Below are 15,229 nucleotides of genomic sequence, written 5' to 3'. Positions count from 1 at the left end.
ATATTGTTACGCTGCCTTTGGCCCCATTCGCACATCAGTCCGCAACTTAGACATCACCTCGGTGCCATCCGGATCTTGGCATCTCAGCGCCTTGTGGTGTCAGTCAGAAAATATTGTTGTGCTGCCTTCGGCCTATTCGCACATCGGTCCGCTACTGACGCCATCTCACAGGCCAACGGGGCGCCCCACGCCGACTTTCAGCATTGTAGGATGGCCACACCAGTACCACAACTTGCAAGACACCACCTCGGTGCCATCCGGATCTTGGCATCTCAGCGCCTTGTGGTCTCTTCTACACCGGAAATATAGTAGAAAATATTGTTGCGCTGCCTTTGGCCCCATTCACACATCAGTCCGCTACTGACACCATCTCACAGGCCAACGGGGCGCCCCACGCCGACTTTCAACATTGTAGGATGGCCACAGAAGTGCGACAACTTACTAGACACCACCTCGGTGCCATCCGGATCTTGGCGCGTTGTGCTGCCTTCGGCCTATTCGCACATCGGTCCGCTACTGACGCAAACTCACAGGCCAACGGGGCGCCCCACGCCGACTTTCAGCATTGTAGGATGGCCACACCAGTGCGGCAACTTCCTACACACCACCTCGGTGCCATCCGGATCTTGGCGCGTAGTGAAGCTGCAGCAGCTGCAAATAAGCTTCAGACAGTGTTACAACCGCTGCTCAGAACTCTCAACTATGACACCACCTCGATGCCATCCGGATCTTGGCGCGTTGTATTGCCTTCGGCCTATTCGCACATCGGTCCGCTACTGACGCCGCCTCACGTGCCAACGTATTTTCTCCGCATTTTATACCCTATGCCGCATAACAGGTCATGTGACTTGTTTATAAAACTTTTCATTGGTTCATTTTACTTTTGGTTTCCTAATGATGGAAGGCTTGATCATATGACCTAAAAACAACACTTTTCATTGGATGAAAACTTTTTTTTCCCCCCAAACGATGAAAGCCCCACCTTGTTTCTGGATGTTTCAGACTGAAGCTGGCGTCACCATGAGAGCACCACCATCTCGTAGCTCCGTCGTGGTCATTCCGCGAGCAATCATGGCAGCCGCTCCCCACCAGAAGCCTGCAGGAGTCGGGGCCCCCAAAACTTTTGATGAATTCTCAAGGCGGAGGGGACGCTTTCGAGAATGGGGTCCAAGACCTAGCAGACAAGCGTCCGATTTCCAAGGTGTCCCAGGGCCATTTCAGTGGACCAGGCCCAAAAAGGAAACAGCCTGCCGCCATTTTGAGAGTCCTGTGACAGCCGCCTATCGCTGCACCGCAAGAGTGGGCGCAACTCAGCTGAATGGCGGATTTTGACACAGTGGACCAAAAGCGGACGGAATGGCAACTGAAACGGTAAAGGGGCGCCCCACTACAACAGACGAGACTCCACCTGGAGAGGCCCGTTCACGCCGCCTCCCCCGGGGCGCTCCACGCCGTTATTCGGAGCAGCATTGTAGGATACCAAAACCAGTGCGGCAACTTACTGGACATCACCTTGGTGCCATCGTTCTGCTGCCTTGGAACTATTCGCACAACAGTTTGCTACTGATGACCCACCCCCCGCGACGCCCCACGCCGTTATTTGCTGGGTGGCAACTTACTAGACATCACTTTTGTGTCATCTAGATTTCGGCGCGTTCTGCTGCCTTGGAACTATTCGCACAACAGTTTGCTACTGATCACCCACCCCCCGCGACGCCCCACGCCGGAAATCTGGACGTTGTGCTGCGTTGGGACTATTCGCACAGCCGACCGCTACTTCGTTGTTTTTCTCTAAAAATGTTTATATGTTATTACTATTTTTGTTTTCTTGTATATATTTATAAATTATTAAAGTTTTATAATCTTACTACTTTGTCGGAGTGCTATATATTTTTAATGTGACACATAATTGTAAAAACTTTGATGTACAAAGAGTCATCCCTGGAATCTTCCGCTTCACGCTCGGTCCCCTCCCCAATCACAATACAGAATGGTTTTCAGATAATAGCAACGCTTCTGCTGTGACGGATCTCATCGAGTGTGGGCCTTGATCTACTATAACTCCTTTGAAGACGGGTGATTCTTTACAGCTGTGGCCATAAACTACATCTGCAGGGCTAGCTGATAGCCTAGGACCGGCCTGGACAATCGGACACAGAGGAAAAGGAGTGTCAGAGGGTGCGGTAGTGAATAGGGCGAAAGGGAGGTGTCGGGCGGGCACAGGGTGTGATTCTCAGGGAAGAACAGCGCAGATGGGGGGAGGTTTATTACCCATGCATAAAACAGAGAGCGGGGGTGACCACTGCCTGGGGGAGATGCTTGCGAGGGTGGGGAGCCATGCTAAGGATCGACAGCGTTCACAGAGTGGATCTGGTCAAGGCATCTAAAATGGCTGCCGTGCACGACAAAAGTGTGGCATTTGAAAAAAGACAAGATGGCGCACACAATGTTTTTCAACAATTCCTGATTTCCTTCGAATCGAACGTTAACAGACGTTGGGGCATATTACCAAAGTTAAGCGATATTTATCCCTAACGATGCATTGCAAAGATATTTTTACCGTCAGAAATTATCGCAGATAAACCTTGCTATTATCAAGGTTTATCGCAAATACGATAAAAAACGAGCGCAATGCATTAATGTCGCTGAAAACTCCGCTATATTCATGCATTACCGAGCTAATGCTCTTAGCCATGTTATCCACCTCCCATTGGATAACATGGCTAAGAACTGCTCAGGGCAGCTGTTACTTTTTGGAGATATTCGCGCTTATCTCGAATATTTCCAAAAGTTGATAATAGGAGATAGCGATGTTAGCGACTGTTTCCAGTCGCTAACATCTTGGCATGCCCACTTTGCATGTCATTAGTGATAAATATCACTCACATGCAAAGTGGGACCCAAGATGGTCGCTATCTCCTACTAGCCGTCGCTAACTGGTGTTAGCAACAGCTAGGTAATACACATATAATTTTATCTCCGCGAAGCGGAGCGCTGTTACAGATATATATCTTGTTTTTGAACGTTAATTTCTCAAAATGCACTGAAGCACATATATTGAGACATAGCAAAGGCACATCGGGCTACCAGTCCCTAATATTTTACCAAGTTTCGTGCAAATCCATTCAGCCGTTCGATTATTATTATTATTATTTTTTTTTGCCCCGCGGGGCCCTTTTAAAACCTCCACATCAAACCTAGGGGGTCAGCGAGGATCTACTATGCCCCCTTATGGTCATCAGCCGTTCGATTATTATTATTATTTTTTTTTTTGCCCCGCGGGGCCCTTTTAAAACCTCCACATCAAACCTAGGGGGTCAGCGAGGATCTACTATGCCCCCTTATGGTCATTTGCCCCTTCGCTTTGGCCTCCTCTTGTCTCTCGATCCTACCGAGAGACAAGATGGCGGCCGCTACGTACTGTTTGGAATGTTTACAGACACCGGAGAGCCAATCAGCTTCGCTTCGCAAAGCTCCGTAACGCGAAAAGTACGCGAAGCGGTGCGCTGTTACAGATATATATCTTTTTTTGAACGTTAATTTCTCAAAATCCACTGAAGCACATATATTGAGACCTAGCAAAGGCACATCGGGCTACCAGTCCCTACAATTTTGCCAAGTTTCGTGCAAATCCATTCAGCCGTTCGATTATTATTATTATTATTTTTTTTTGCCCCGCGGGGCCCTTTTAAAACCTCCACATCAAACCTAGGGGGTCAGCGAGGATCTACTATGCCCCCTTATAGTTATTTCCCCCTTTGTTTTGACCTCCTCTTGTCTCTCGATCCTACCGAGAGACAAGATGGCGGCCGCTACGGACTGTTTGGAATGTTGACAGACGCCGGAGAACCAATCAGCTTCGCTTCACAAAGCTCCGTTGCGCGAAAAGTCCGCGAACCAGAGCGCTAACCGGTCCGCTGTTACAGATATATATCTTTTTTTAAACGTTAATTTCTCAAAATCCACTGGAGCACATATATTGAGACCTACAAAAGGCACATCGGGCTACCAGTCCCTACAATTTTGCCAAGTTTCGTGCAAATCCATTCAGCCGTTCGGGCTAAAAGTGAGGCCAACCGCCCTATGGAAAACTCAATGTTAAAAACACGTTTTGGGACCCCCCTTTTTTCTCGGCCCCCACTGGACGAACCCCCCCCAAATTTTCAAGGGCTGCTCAGAAACAAAATGTGCCATTTTCCTGAAAATTTCAGCCGATTCCGTCCACAAACGCCAAAGTTATTAGACATAGAATTTTCAAAAAACCCATAGAGAAAAAATCCTAACTATATATACCTACTGGCGACCGCCAGTAGGTAATATATATATATATATATATATATATATATATATATATATATATATGTAATATCAATATAGATAGACATATAATACTATCTTAAAAAAATTATGTTTCATTTTAATAAAAAATATATATATATGTGCGAGCAAGGCGACTGAGATCGCTGAAACGCGTTTGGTGGAGGGCACAGCAATGCACTTAAAAGAATGAAAAAATAAATAAAGTTACAGCGGCTGCTGTTAAATTCAAGAGTCCGTCTCTCTCGTCTTCTTCGGCGTGGATATATATCACGTAGAGAGTGGTTGTCGGATATATATACCCCAGAGGGGGGGAAACAGATTATTAACACTGAGGAGACTGGAGTCCAAGTACATAATTCTGCTAAACAGCAGAGCCCCACATGGGCTCAATGCAGACGAAGCTCTTAATGTACATCTCTAACAACACCCCTTTAGTCATTAACACATCAGTCTGACTAAGCATTCATTATCCCGCATTCTGCCAAATCCCCCTCCGCCATAACATCTGAAACTCACCACCTTGTAAATACCCGCAGAGCACATGGCAAACACAACCACAAACACCGTATGTACAGGCACCCAACAAGATAGACACTCTTTTCACTAAGTGCTATACCTCGAATATATACCAGAATTCCGAGCCAACAACTCACAGTTGCCGCTCATCGTGCGCAGTCAATGACAGGCAGAAATTCCACACGCACACATGAGAACGCGAACCACATAGGTGAACTCACGCGGACCCTGGTCTTCCAGCGCTACAAATCCACTAGGAAAGCGACATGCGTAAAGCCCGAGCGAGCTCCCATGTGAGGTGACCAAACAACATTATGCCTTCATTCATGCACACCAGTGCCCCCGCACATCACGTATAACCTAACCAACACCTTACCTCAAGCACGGCCTCAAACCGTGTCAAGCGCCAAGCGAGTTCACCGCAACACTAGCAGCTCACACGAGGGCCGCTGCAATCTGAGGTTGAAGTTACAGACTGCGCGCGCAAGCGAGTGCTATTATCCATGAGTTGTCAAAATGCTCGCATTATCCATCACTCCCTGAATTTACCTTTACACACGGCAATTGGAATAGTATGCTTAGCTACCGAATATAATATACAATGCAACATGGAAATACGGAAAATACACTGTGTAAATTGGTTTCCAATATGAATGTTATTTTACCATGACTTGCGTTTTCTGCCGTTTTAACTCCACCATGTCTATCGTAAAAGTGCCTGTAACCATGACAATCAATGGTCTGTTTTCTTATTATTTTCACCTACTAGGAACACTTTTTTCACTTTAATTTGATCACATGGTAATTTGTGGCTTGTATAAAACACGTATGCACTTGGAGAGTAGTAGATGTAGTGACCAAGGCGGCTGGGTCCGTCGAAACGCTTCTACGGTATGGAATAAAGAAATAATCCTTGATACTTACCTCACGGTGTCGGTGCCTACTTTGTATGCTGTGGAGAAGGAGTGAAAGAATATATATATATATATATATATATATATATATATATATATATATATACTACTATTATAAAGAGAGAACTGTGTCCTTTGAGCCAGGTAAACTCGAAAAGTACACCACCAATCCAAACACCCAAGACATCTTTGAAAACCTCAGGGCAAGCAGAAGGACATAGGCTATACAAATTTAAAAAATAAACGATATTTAGAAAATGTATATAAAAAAAAAAGTAGTCCCTCCAAAGTAGCGCCGGCCGCGACGTGCGTGCTCACGTCAGGAGCACTGGGAGGAGCGGCGTCCGAGGAGCGGCAGACAGGGCGCGGGGGAGGAGCGGTGACCTGAGGAGCAGCGGACAGGTCAGCGGCGGTGCAAGCAGCGGAGAGGCGGACATGGCGCGGGGGAGGAGCGGCGGCGGACAGACGGTGAGGAGCAGAGAGGCGATGAGCGGAAACTGAGGAGCGGCGGATCAGGTAAGCCTCCGGGAACAATGTCCGGGCAGGCGGGTGTCGGGCCGCGGTGAGGAGCAGAGAGGCGAGGAGCGGTAAACTGAGGAGCGGCGGATCAGGTAAGCCTCCGGGGACAATGTCGGGGCAGGCGGGTGTCGGGCCAGGCGGGGGACAGGGATCGGCTGAGCACAGATACTCCTGCTACCATTTGGGGTTACTGCAACACGCTGTAGTATGTCGGGCCAGGCGGGGGACGAGATGTTAGGATGCACAGATACTCCTGCTACCATTTGGGGTTACTGCAACACGCTTTAATAATGAATAAATGCATGTGTGTCTTTATGGAGCACAGAGGCGAAAGTCAGAGTCTTGGGGGCATAACAATCACCACCTCATCTGTCTTCCCATTCACTGTCAGAATCTACTTGGTAGTAGACCCCACCACGAAGACAGGTGAACGCACCTTACACTGAGGCAGCCGGGGGTCGTGGCAGGCGGGGGCATGGGCTGCTGGGCAATGTCGGGGCAGGAGGGGGTAGGGGAAGCCTGAATGCTCCCGGACAAGGTCGGGACGGGCTGCTAGTATATATATATAAATTAAGTGCAGTGATGGTGGGTGCCGAATTTAATAGCATAGAGAAATGTTTTTTCCATGTCTATGCACCATGTGATTCACTCAGGGGCTGGAGCACTGCAAAGTAAAAAAACGTATTTAAATGAATTCTGACCAGGTGCATGGTGTGTGATCAAGAGCACGAGTTGCTCGAAACGCGTCGCCTGAGAGGTGAATAAAATCTCCCTTACTGCAGCCTGGGGTCCGTGTCTTCTTTATGCAAAGGATTGAAGATTTGGTGTTCATATATATATATATATATATATATATATATATATATATATATATATATATATATATATATATATATAAAATATATATATATATATTTTTTTAATAAAGTACTTTTACAAAGTATATGACTTCACCACACATGCATTTGCGTTGTAATGGCATGCGTAATAAAGTCATATACGTTGTAAAAGTTTGAGGAATTATGGGTTGCGGAGTAATGGTGTTTTCAGAGTAAAAAATGCGGTGTGATGGTATGCGGGATGAAAGAATGCGGGATATCATCATATATTCGTTCTGGACACAGTGCAGTTTTGGGTTTATCCTCCTGAGCAGCGAGTCATTTATTCATGCTATGATTCCGATATTTCAGCCTCTATTCTGGATTTTGGTGAGACTGACTCTGAAGTTGTTGGGCTTGATTGCCTTTTGCATCCTGTTGGTAAGACATGCAAGATGTTGTATGCGGGCTGTGCAGTGGGACTTGAAGTTCCAGTGGGCACAGCATCGGGGAAATCTCACCAACATGGTTCAGATCTCAGAAGGAACTGCGAGAGATCTGCAGTGGGGGTTGCCGAACTGTGATTGGGTCAATTGCAGACCCCTCTCCCTTCCCCAACCAGATCTCACCATCGTGACAGATGTGTCACTTCTGAGATGGGGCGGCCGTCAGGGAGAGGTGGAGATCAGGGGACACTGGTCTCCGGCAGAGTCGGAGCTCCACATAAGTTTGTTGGAGCTCCGAGCGATTCGGGTAGCATTGAAAGCATTTCTTCTCTCTGTCAAGGGGAAGCTAGTGCAGTTGTTCAAGGACAACACCACTGCCATGTGGTACTGCAACAAGCAGGGCGGGGTGGGGTCGTGGACCCTTTGTCAAGAGGGCCTGCATCTCTGGACATGGCTAGAACAGCAGGGCATAACCTAGTGGTTCAACACCTGGCAGGTTCTCTGAACGCCAGGGCGGACAAACTCAGCTGTCGATGCCTAGCGGATCATTAGTGGCGTCTCCAGTTGGAGGTGGCGCAAGGTCTCTTTCAGCAGTGAGGAGTACCTCGATTAGATCTTTTTGCCTCCGAAGAGAACATGCAGTGTCAGCAGTGCTGCGCGCTGGCGTTTCCAAGGCGGCTATCGCTCAGTGACACCTTTCGTCACAAGTGTTGTTCAGGCCTGTTGTACACCTTTCTGCCCATACCACTCCTACCCAGGGTTCTGAAGAATCAGGAGCAACCGGGTCCAAGTCATTCTGTGGCTCCGGACTTGGCAAGGATGGTCTGGTATCCAGAGCTTCTGGGACTGAGTGTCGATCCTCCAATCAGGCTGCCCCTTCAGGAGGATCTTCTGTCATAGCAGCAGAGGAGGGTTCTCCACCCGAACCTGTCAACTCTGCGCCTCCATGCGTGGAGATTGAGCTGCGATAGTTGATAGCCTTTGACCTTCCTCCCGAAGTCTGTGATGTTATTCCTGCGGCCTTCCACTAAGACTGTATATGCCTGCCATTAGCAGAAATGTGTGTTATACTGTACATAAAGGTCTATTGAGCCTCTTTCTGCTTCTCTTTCTACACTCCTTTTATTTATTCTAACCCTTTCCCAGCAGGGATCGGCCGTGGGAACTCTCAAGGTTTACATTTCTGCTCTCTCTGCTTTTTTGCAGCTGCCGGACCAGCCCTCTGCCGTCCAGAAAGATGGCCAAGATTCGGCACGAGTTGAGGCAGACGATCGCCGGCCCAAAACTCATACCTCTCTCCGACAGATTGCCCGAGTGGTGGGCCTGCTTTCCTCGTCCATTCAAGCAATCTTCCCGGGTCCCCTTCACTATCGTGCCCTACAGCGCCTTAAGGCACATCATCTCAGGAGGGGTCTGTCATACGATCAGACTGTTCACCTCTCGGCGGAAGTGAAGGAAGAAATGTTGTGGTGGCTTACCCACATGTGAGCCTGGAATGGCCGGGCGATCTTCGGGTTGGTCCTGGACCTGGGTATAGAATCCGACGCCAGCAGGTCAGGATGGGGCGCCCATTGCGGAGAATTCTCCACAGGCGGCTCCTGGTCATTAGATGAGCAGCAGTTGCACATCAATTGTTTAGAGCTCCTGGCGGGGTCATTCTCAGTCCAATGCTGGACCAGAGACAAGGTGCGTACATGTGTCCTGTTAAAGTTGGACAACGTCTCTCCAGTCTGCTACATCAATCACCTGGGAGGCCCTCGTTCCCGAGCACTGGCGGACCTGGCATAGGAGTTCTAGGACTATTGCCTGGCCCATCACGTATCCGTGACAGCGGAGTACCTCCCGGGTCAAGACAATCAGGTGGCAGATTGGCACTCCAGGCATCTGAGAGACTCCAGCCTATGGAACCTGGATGTTCAAGTCTTCAAGAGGTGGCACGACCTTTGGGGGCCATTCTCGGTGAATCTTATTGTGTCCCGTCTGGATCATCAGCTCCCCTGTTTTTTCAGTTGGAGACCGGATCCCCTCGCGTAGGCCACGGATGCGTTTTTCCAGGAGTGGAGTCAGGAGAAAGATTATGCCTTTCCTCCTTTCTCGATGGTGGTGCAGATGGCGGCTCAAATCTGTCTGCAGAAGGCAGAGCTGGTGGTGGTGACACCATACTGGAGGTCCCAAGTTTGGTTTCCAGTTCTTCTGGAACTATCCTGGGATTCTCCAATCCTACTCCCCCTATTTCCTCATCTTCTTCGCAATCCGGACGGAGAGCAGCATCGCCTCATCAACCAGGGTTCTCTCCGCCTAATGGCATGGCGGCTTTCGGGCAACATTGGTCTCTCCCAGGCCTTTCGAGGCCGGCTGAAGCTCTCTTGTCCAAGGTCTGGGCAGACAGTACCTCAAAGCGTTATCTTTCTGCGTGGGCTAAGTGGATGCGTTGGTGTCTTCGACGAGACTTGAATCCCATGGTCTTAGGCGTCATTACCATTCTAAACTTCTTGGCAGAATTGGCGACAGACGGCCTGGCGTACCGATCTATTAATACAGTGCGTTCCGCAGTTTCAGCGGCTCATTATCCGGTTGAGAGAACCCCAGTTGGAGAATACCCGTTTGTCTGTACACTTTTAAGGGGTATTCGTCGGTTGTTAACCCCGGAACCGCGTTATTCGGTCCTGTGGGATGTCAATCTGGTTTTGAATCTTTTCTTTTCTTAGCAGCCCAATAAATATCTTTCTTTAAAGGAACTTTTGGCCAAGTTGGCCATGCTTTTATGCCTGGTTTCCTGTCGCAGAGTTTCCAACGTCCGGGCAATGGACATCTCGGCGAGATTTTTTACCCCGGATGGGGTTACGTTTGCGGTGGGTCGCCGAACTAAATCCTCATCCAGAACGATTTCGTACCTAGCCTTTTCAGAGGTCCCCAAACTATGCGCTGTAAATTGCCTCAAGGCATACGAGGACATGACTCTAGAATTCCCCCCTCCTGGCGAATGACAACTTGCTTTGTGAAAATCGCACAAAGCGCACAAATCGCACAAAGCGGTCTCCCCCCCACTTTAGCAAGGTGGGTGCGGTGGGTCATGCAGGAGGCGGGTATTGACACAAAATTGTCCGGAGCTAACTCCGCCAGAGGGGCAATGGCTTCCAAGGCTTTTTCTCTTGGAGCTTGTTTGAGGGACTTAATGCACGCTGCACATTGGATCTCAGATTCCACCTTCAAACGGTTTTACTTCAAATCCGTGGTGGATGTTTGCTCAGTTGGTGTTAACTAAGCTTTGAACTAGCATAATCAGAGCCTCCGGTCCTGACATAGAATCCAAATGTGCCTAGCATAGTAACGGGAAGTTTAAATTCTATTAAGGACACGGAGGTGAGGATTACGCCCCCTGGAGAACTTTGGTGCGAACCTAGTGTGGTGTGAGTAAGTAACCAAGTGTTGAGTTCCTTTATTTTTGTGTAGCGTTGATGAATTCACTCCGTATTTCCATTGGCATTGTGATGCTGAAATTTTCAGAGCAGACCTGGTTAATTCTTACGTTGTTTCTTTTTTTTAGGAAATGACGGTTCAAAACAGGACCAGTAACTGGATGGCGTGACTCGCGCAAAGAAAGAGGGGGATTACACAAGATGGAGGAGCTATCTACCCTGCACTGACACTATTGAAGGACTCATGTTGGGACTGTCACCATTGGACTCATGGGATTTGTAGTCTATTGTCAGACTTGGTTTGAGTTTTCGTTTTAAAATGCTTTTTTCCCTATGTTGTTGGGATTAAAAGATTTTTGTTGCTTTTCTGGCTACTATGAGAGTTGTATAAAAAATAAAGCGGAGGAGGAAAAGCATAATCCTCGCCTCCGTGTCTTTCATAAAATTTAAACTTACCATTACTACGCTAGGCAAATTTCCATTCATAGAGGATGAGTATGCCTGGAAGCTGTGACAGCCCCTCATTCCACAGAAGCACTCCCGTTGCGCTATGTGAATTCCACATAACTCTAATCAAGATAAATTTTTTCATGCTTAAATGTAGCAAGTGTACAGGTCCATATTTATATCCTTGATGTTCGGGTGCTATTTCACTTGACATTTTTGTTCCCAACAGGACAAAACCCCTAGGCAGAAACACCTTCCACATACCTACTATTCATTCCCACCTTGCTTTGGAATTTACTCCTACCCTTGACAGGAATAAAACTTCAAATTTACTCAGGGTGGGTGTGTGCTTGCTAAAAGTTTGTAAATACCCACAAATATTCTAGCATGTGGGTGTTTACCTACATTGACAGGCTTCCTCACATTGAAATGCCCATAACAAATCTCTGGAGGTCATTTGCTGAACCAAATATTACACCATATTATGCAATTATATTATTGTGCCTATTTGCTCAATTTTCTTACGTAAATATTTGTTGAAGATAAAACATGTCTCCATTTAAATTTACTAAGTATCTACAAAAAGATATCAAGCAGGATTACATGCATTTACTACAACAGGATTGACTGTGTGCAATTATGCAGTAGTAACCCCATCCAAGGGGCAATGATCAACATCTTGAAAGAATCATTCCCGGAACTGGAAGCCTGGGATATGGCAAGGGAGATACAACGGGCCCATCGCTTCCCCTTGACTCCTTCAAAACATTCTAAAAAGCCAAATCAATATCCGAGAGCAATGTTGGTTTGCTTTGGAAACTTTGTTCTCCACGAAGCAATCTATGATCTTGCAAGACCAACAACACAAAGAGAACATAAGGGATTCAAGTTCTTTGCGAGACCAGACTTCGCTCACTCTACCGTAGAGCGCAGATGGAAAATGCGCCAACTATTCAATCCATTTGAAAAACTTGAAGCGAAAGTATTTTTGCAAAACCCGTCACGCCTGAAAATTATATACAAGGGCTTCACAAGAACATTCAATAGCGAAATACAAGCGGAAGAATACTTACGCGAAATTACAGAGAATATCCAACGAAAGTCTGGGAAATAATATCAGGATATATAAGAAGATAAGATAATCTAAATTAATTATCTCATCTCTTATTTTTTTTCACAACAAAATGTTATTGATTGAGCTGAGCAGAGTGAGAGATGTGGTTCCCCACAATCAGGAGAGCACCACCAAGTATCATAGTACAGTTTACATTTTAATAGCTATGACCAATCAAGAGTAGGAGTAAACCAAGAAAATCAACCCCCTCCCCCACCCCTACCCCCACCAACTCCCAACGCCCAACTGCCCCGCTACCCGCCCCTTATCCCTCCCTAACCCCATGCACGTGCAGATAGAAACTCTGCAGTACTTGTTCGTAGTGTGACAGGCATGGCACAGTTTACAGGCCCGTATGGCTCCACCACCTATACTTCTTCCTCATGTTCCACAGGGGGATCCAATGGCAACTCCCTATAATCTGCCCACCTCTTCCAGATCTTGAAGTGTTTACGGGGGCATCCTCTCGCCTCAAACACAGGTTGTTCCAGCCCCATATAGTAGTCCAGTCCGGCCTTCCATGCACACAGGGGGGGGGCTCGGTCTCCCTTCCACACTCGGGCCAGGTCCCGTTTGGCAACTACCAGCCCCAATAACAATAAATGGCGTTTGTATAAGTTCCCACCAACCCCCTCAAGTATGTGGAGTAACCCTAATCGATGAGTGCGTGGGAGGTCCCATCCCAGAACTTCAGACAGGCAATTCCATACACCCCTCCAGAAGCCAATCAGTCTAGGACACGACCACACCGTATGCAGCAGCGTGCCCACTGCAGCCCCACACCGCAGACATTCCGGCGAACCAATCAGTCCAGCCTTCCAAAGCCGCTCTCGGGTATAATAAGCCCTGTGGAGATACTTGAACTGGATTAATCTAAGCCGCATTGCTATCGCGGTCCCCCGCGGGGATTCTAGGGCCTCCCTCCAGTCATCTTCGTCGAGGGGACCAACATCAGCCTCCCAAGCCGCCCTCAGGGGAAGCAGGGCGGACGAGCAATGAGTGACCATCGTTTGGTAGATGCGGGAGACCTTCTTATCTCCAAGGTCTCCCATGAACTCATCTCTTATTTTTGCTTAAAGTATAAAGTATAATTGAAGATTTGTTTATAGATTGAATAAGCTCCACAAGAACATTCAATAGCGAAATTTAAATCGGAAGAATACTTACGCGATTACAGAGAATATCCAACGAAACTCTGGGAAATAATATTAGAATATATAAGAGGATAAGATAATCTAAATCAATTACCCCATCTCCTATTTTGGCATAAAGTATAAAGTATAATTGAAGATTTGTTTATCGATTGAATAAGCTGGAAGACAAGCCTATCCAATTGATAAAAGAGATACGTATATTGAAATATACGGGTCGTATTGTATTTGAGATTTAATAAATATGTAAAATACATTTATAAACTAGCCCGGCCCATTGGGCTCGCTTACACTGATGTCACATCCCTGGTCGCAACGAGATCAGGTAACCTTCAATGGTGGTGGGTGGGGGGTGGGCAAGAGGGAGGGTGGTCGGGCAGATCAGATAGTTCATCGACAAAATTCCCACGAACTAAAAGAAAAGCATTATTATACAGACACAAAAATCAGGATTGATAGATGGGTCCATTAAAAATACTCTCAGTAAATATTTGTGGCTTAAATGACATCAAGAAGAGTCAAATGGTAGCAGTTGGCCTACAGACTATTGGCGCCAATATCGTATGCTTACAGGAAACCCATATTGAAGCGTCGCAATTATAAATATTAAATTCATTTGGATACAATCTGATTGGTGCAACTACACAAAGTATGCGGGCAAGAGGGGTTGCAGTTTTGGCTAGAGGCAGAGGGTTTAAGTTTAATAAAACTAAATCCGATAAATCGGGAAGATGGGTGATTTCAGAAGTTCATGCAGGACAATCCTCATCAATGACCATCTGCACAATTTATGGATGTAACAATGATGATCCTCTGGTAATCAATAATCTCTCCAATGAACTTACCAATTGGCCACTACCACTTATAATTTGTGGCGACCTCAATATAAATCTTTCACATGAATGGTCTACAAAAGACAATTGGCATTATCATGGTCAAAAATCAAAAGTTTTTAAAACAATCAGGGAACTATGTATTACCCATGGGCTAATTGATGCGTGGCAGACTTTAAATAGTAATCCCGATGATCCAGGGTATACATATTATTCAAATCCACATCATACACATGCTAGACTCGACTATTTTCTGATATCTAGTTCAATCAAAACTCCCTCAAAAATAGAAAAATTACCCCGAATCATGTCGGATCATAATCCCTTAATACTAACACTTGAGACAACATCTTTAATACAGACACCACAAACGTGGACCTTTGAGAGGTCTTTGCTCCTCGAGAGTGAATATTGTAAACATATGAGAAGCTGGATTTCAAGCTTTTTGATCATCAATAACGGCAGTACAACTATAGATTTTGTTTGGGACGCTTTAAAAACTGGTATTAGGGGTGAAACTATACAATATTCACTCCGGAGCAACAAATATGCAAGAGAATCATTAAGATTCTCACAAGAAACTTTAAAGAGGTTGGAGGAAAACCTTATAAGGGTAACAAGAAGCTCTCCTACTTTAGAAGAGATAAGCAACGCACAAACTCAGGTTGCAATGGCTAAGGCATCAATCACAAATATATATATTAATAAATCTATTAAAAAAGAATTTGTGGA

The 15,229-nt window shown here is 46.5% G+C and overlaps 1 long non-coding RNA gene across 1 annotated transcript in view; it reads left to right on the top strand.

Annotated features, from left to right (window-relative positions):
- Window positions 1-11,371, top strand: part of LOC144824462 (uncharacterized) — a 57,414-nt gene extending 46,043 nt beyond the window's left edge. The window contains exon 2 of the long non-coding RNA XR_013608961.1: window positions 11,081-11,371. This is a non-coding gene — a long non-coding RNA (uncharacterized LOC144824462). The remainder of the gene's footprint in view (window positions 1-11,080) is intronic.
- The last annotated feature ends 3,858 nt before the right edge of the window (window positions 11,372-15,229 follow it).

The sequence above is a fragment of the Lissotriton helveticus genome, chromosome 3_1 (assembly GCF_964261635.1).
Source record: "Lissotriton helveticus chromosome 3_1, aLisHel1.1, whole genome shotgun sequence".
In the NCBI taxonomy this organism is placed as follows: domain Eukaryota; kingdom Metazoa; phylum Chordata; class Amphibia; order Caudata; family Salamandridae; genus Lissotriton; species Lissotriton helveticus.
The sequence above is the reverse complement of the archived record's forward strand: the minus strand, read 5'-3'. Positions and strand labels throughout refer to the sequence as shown.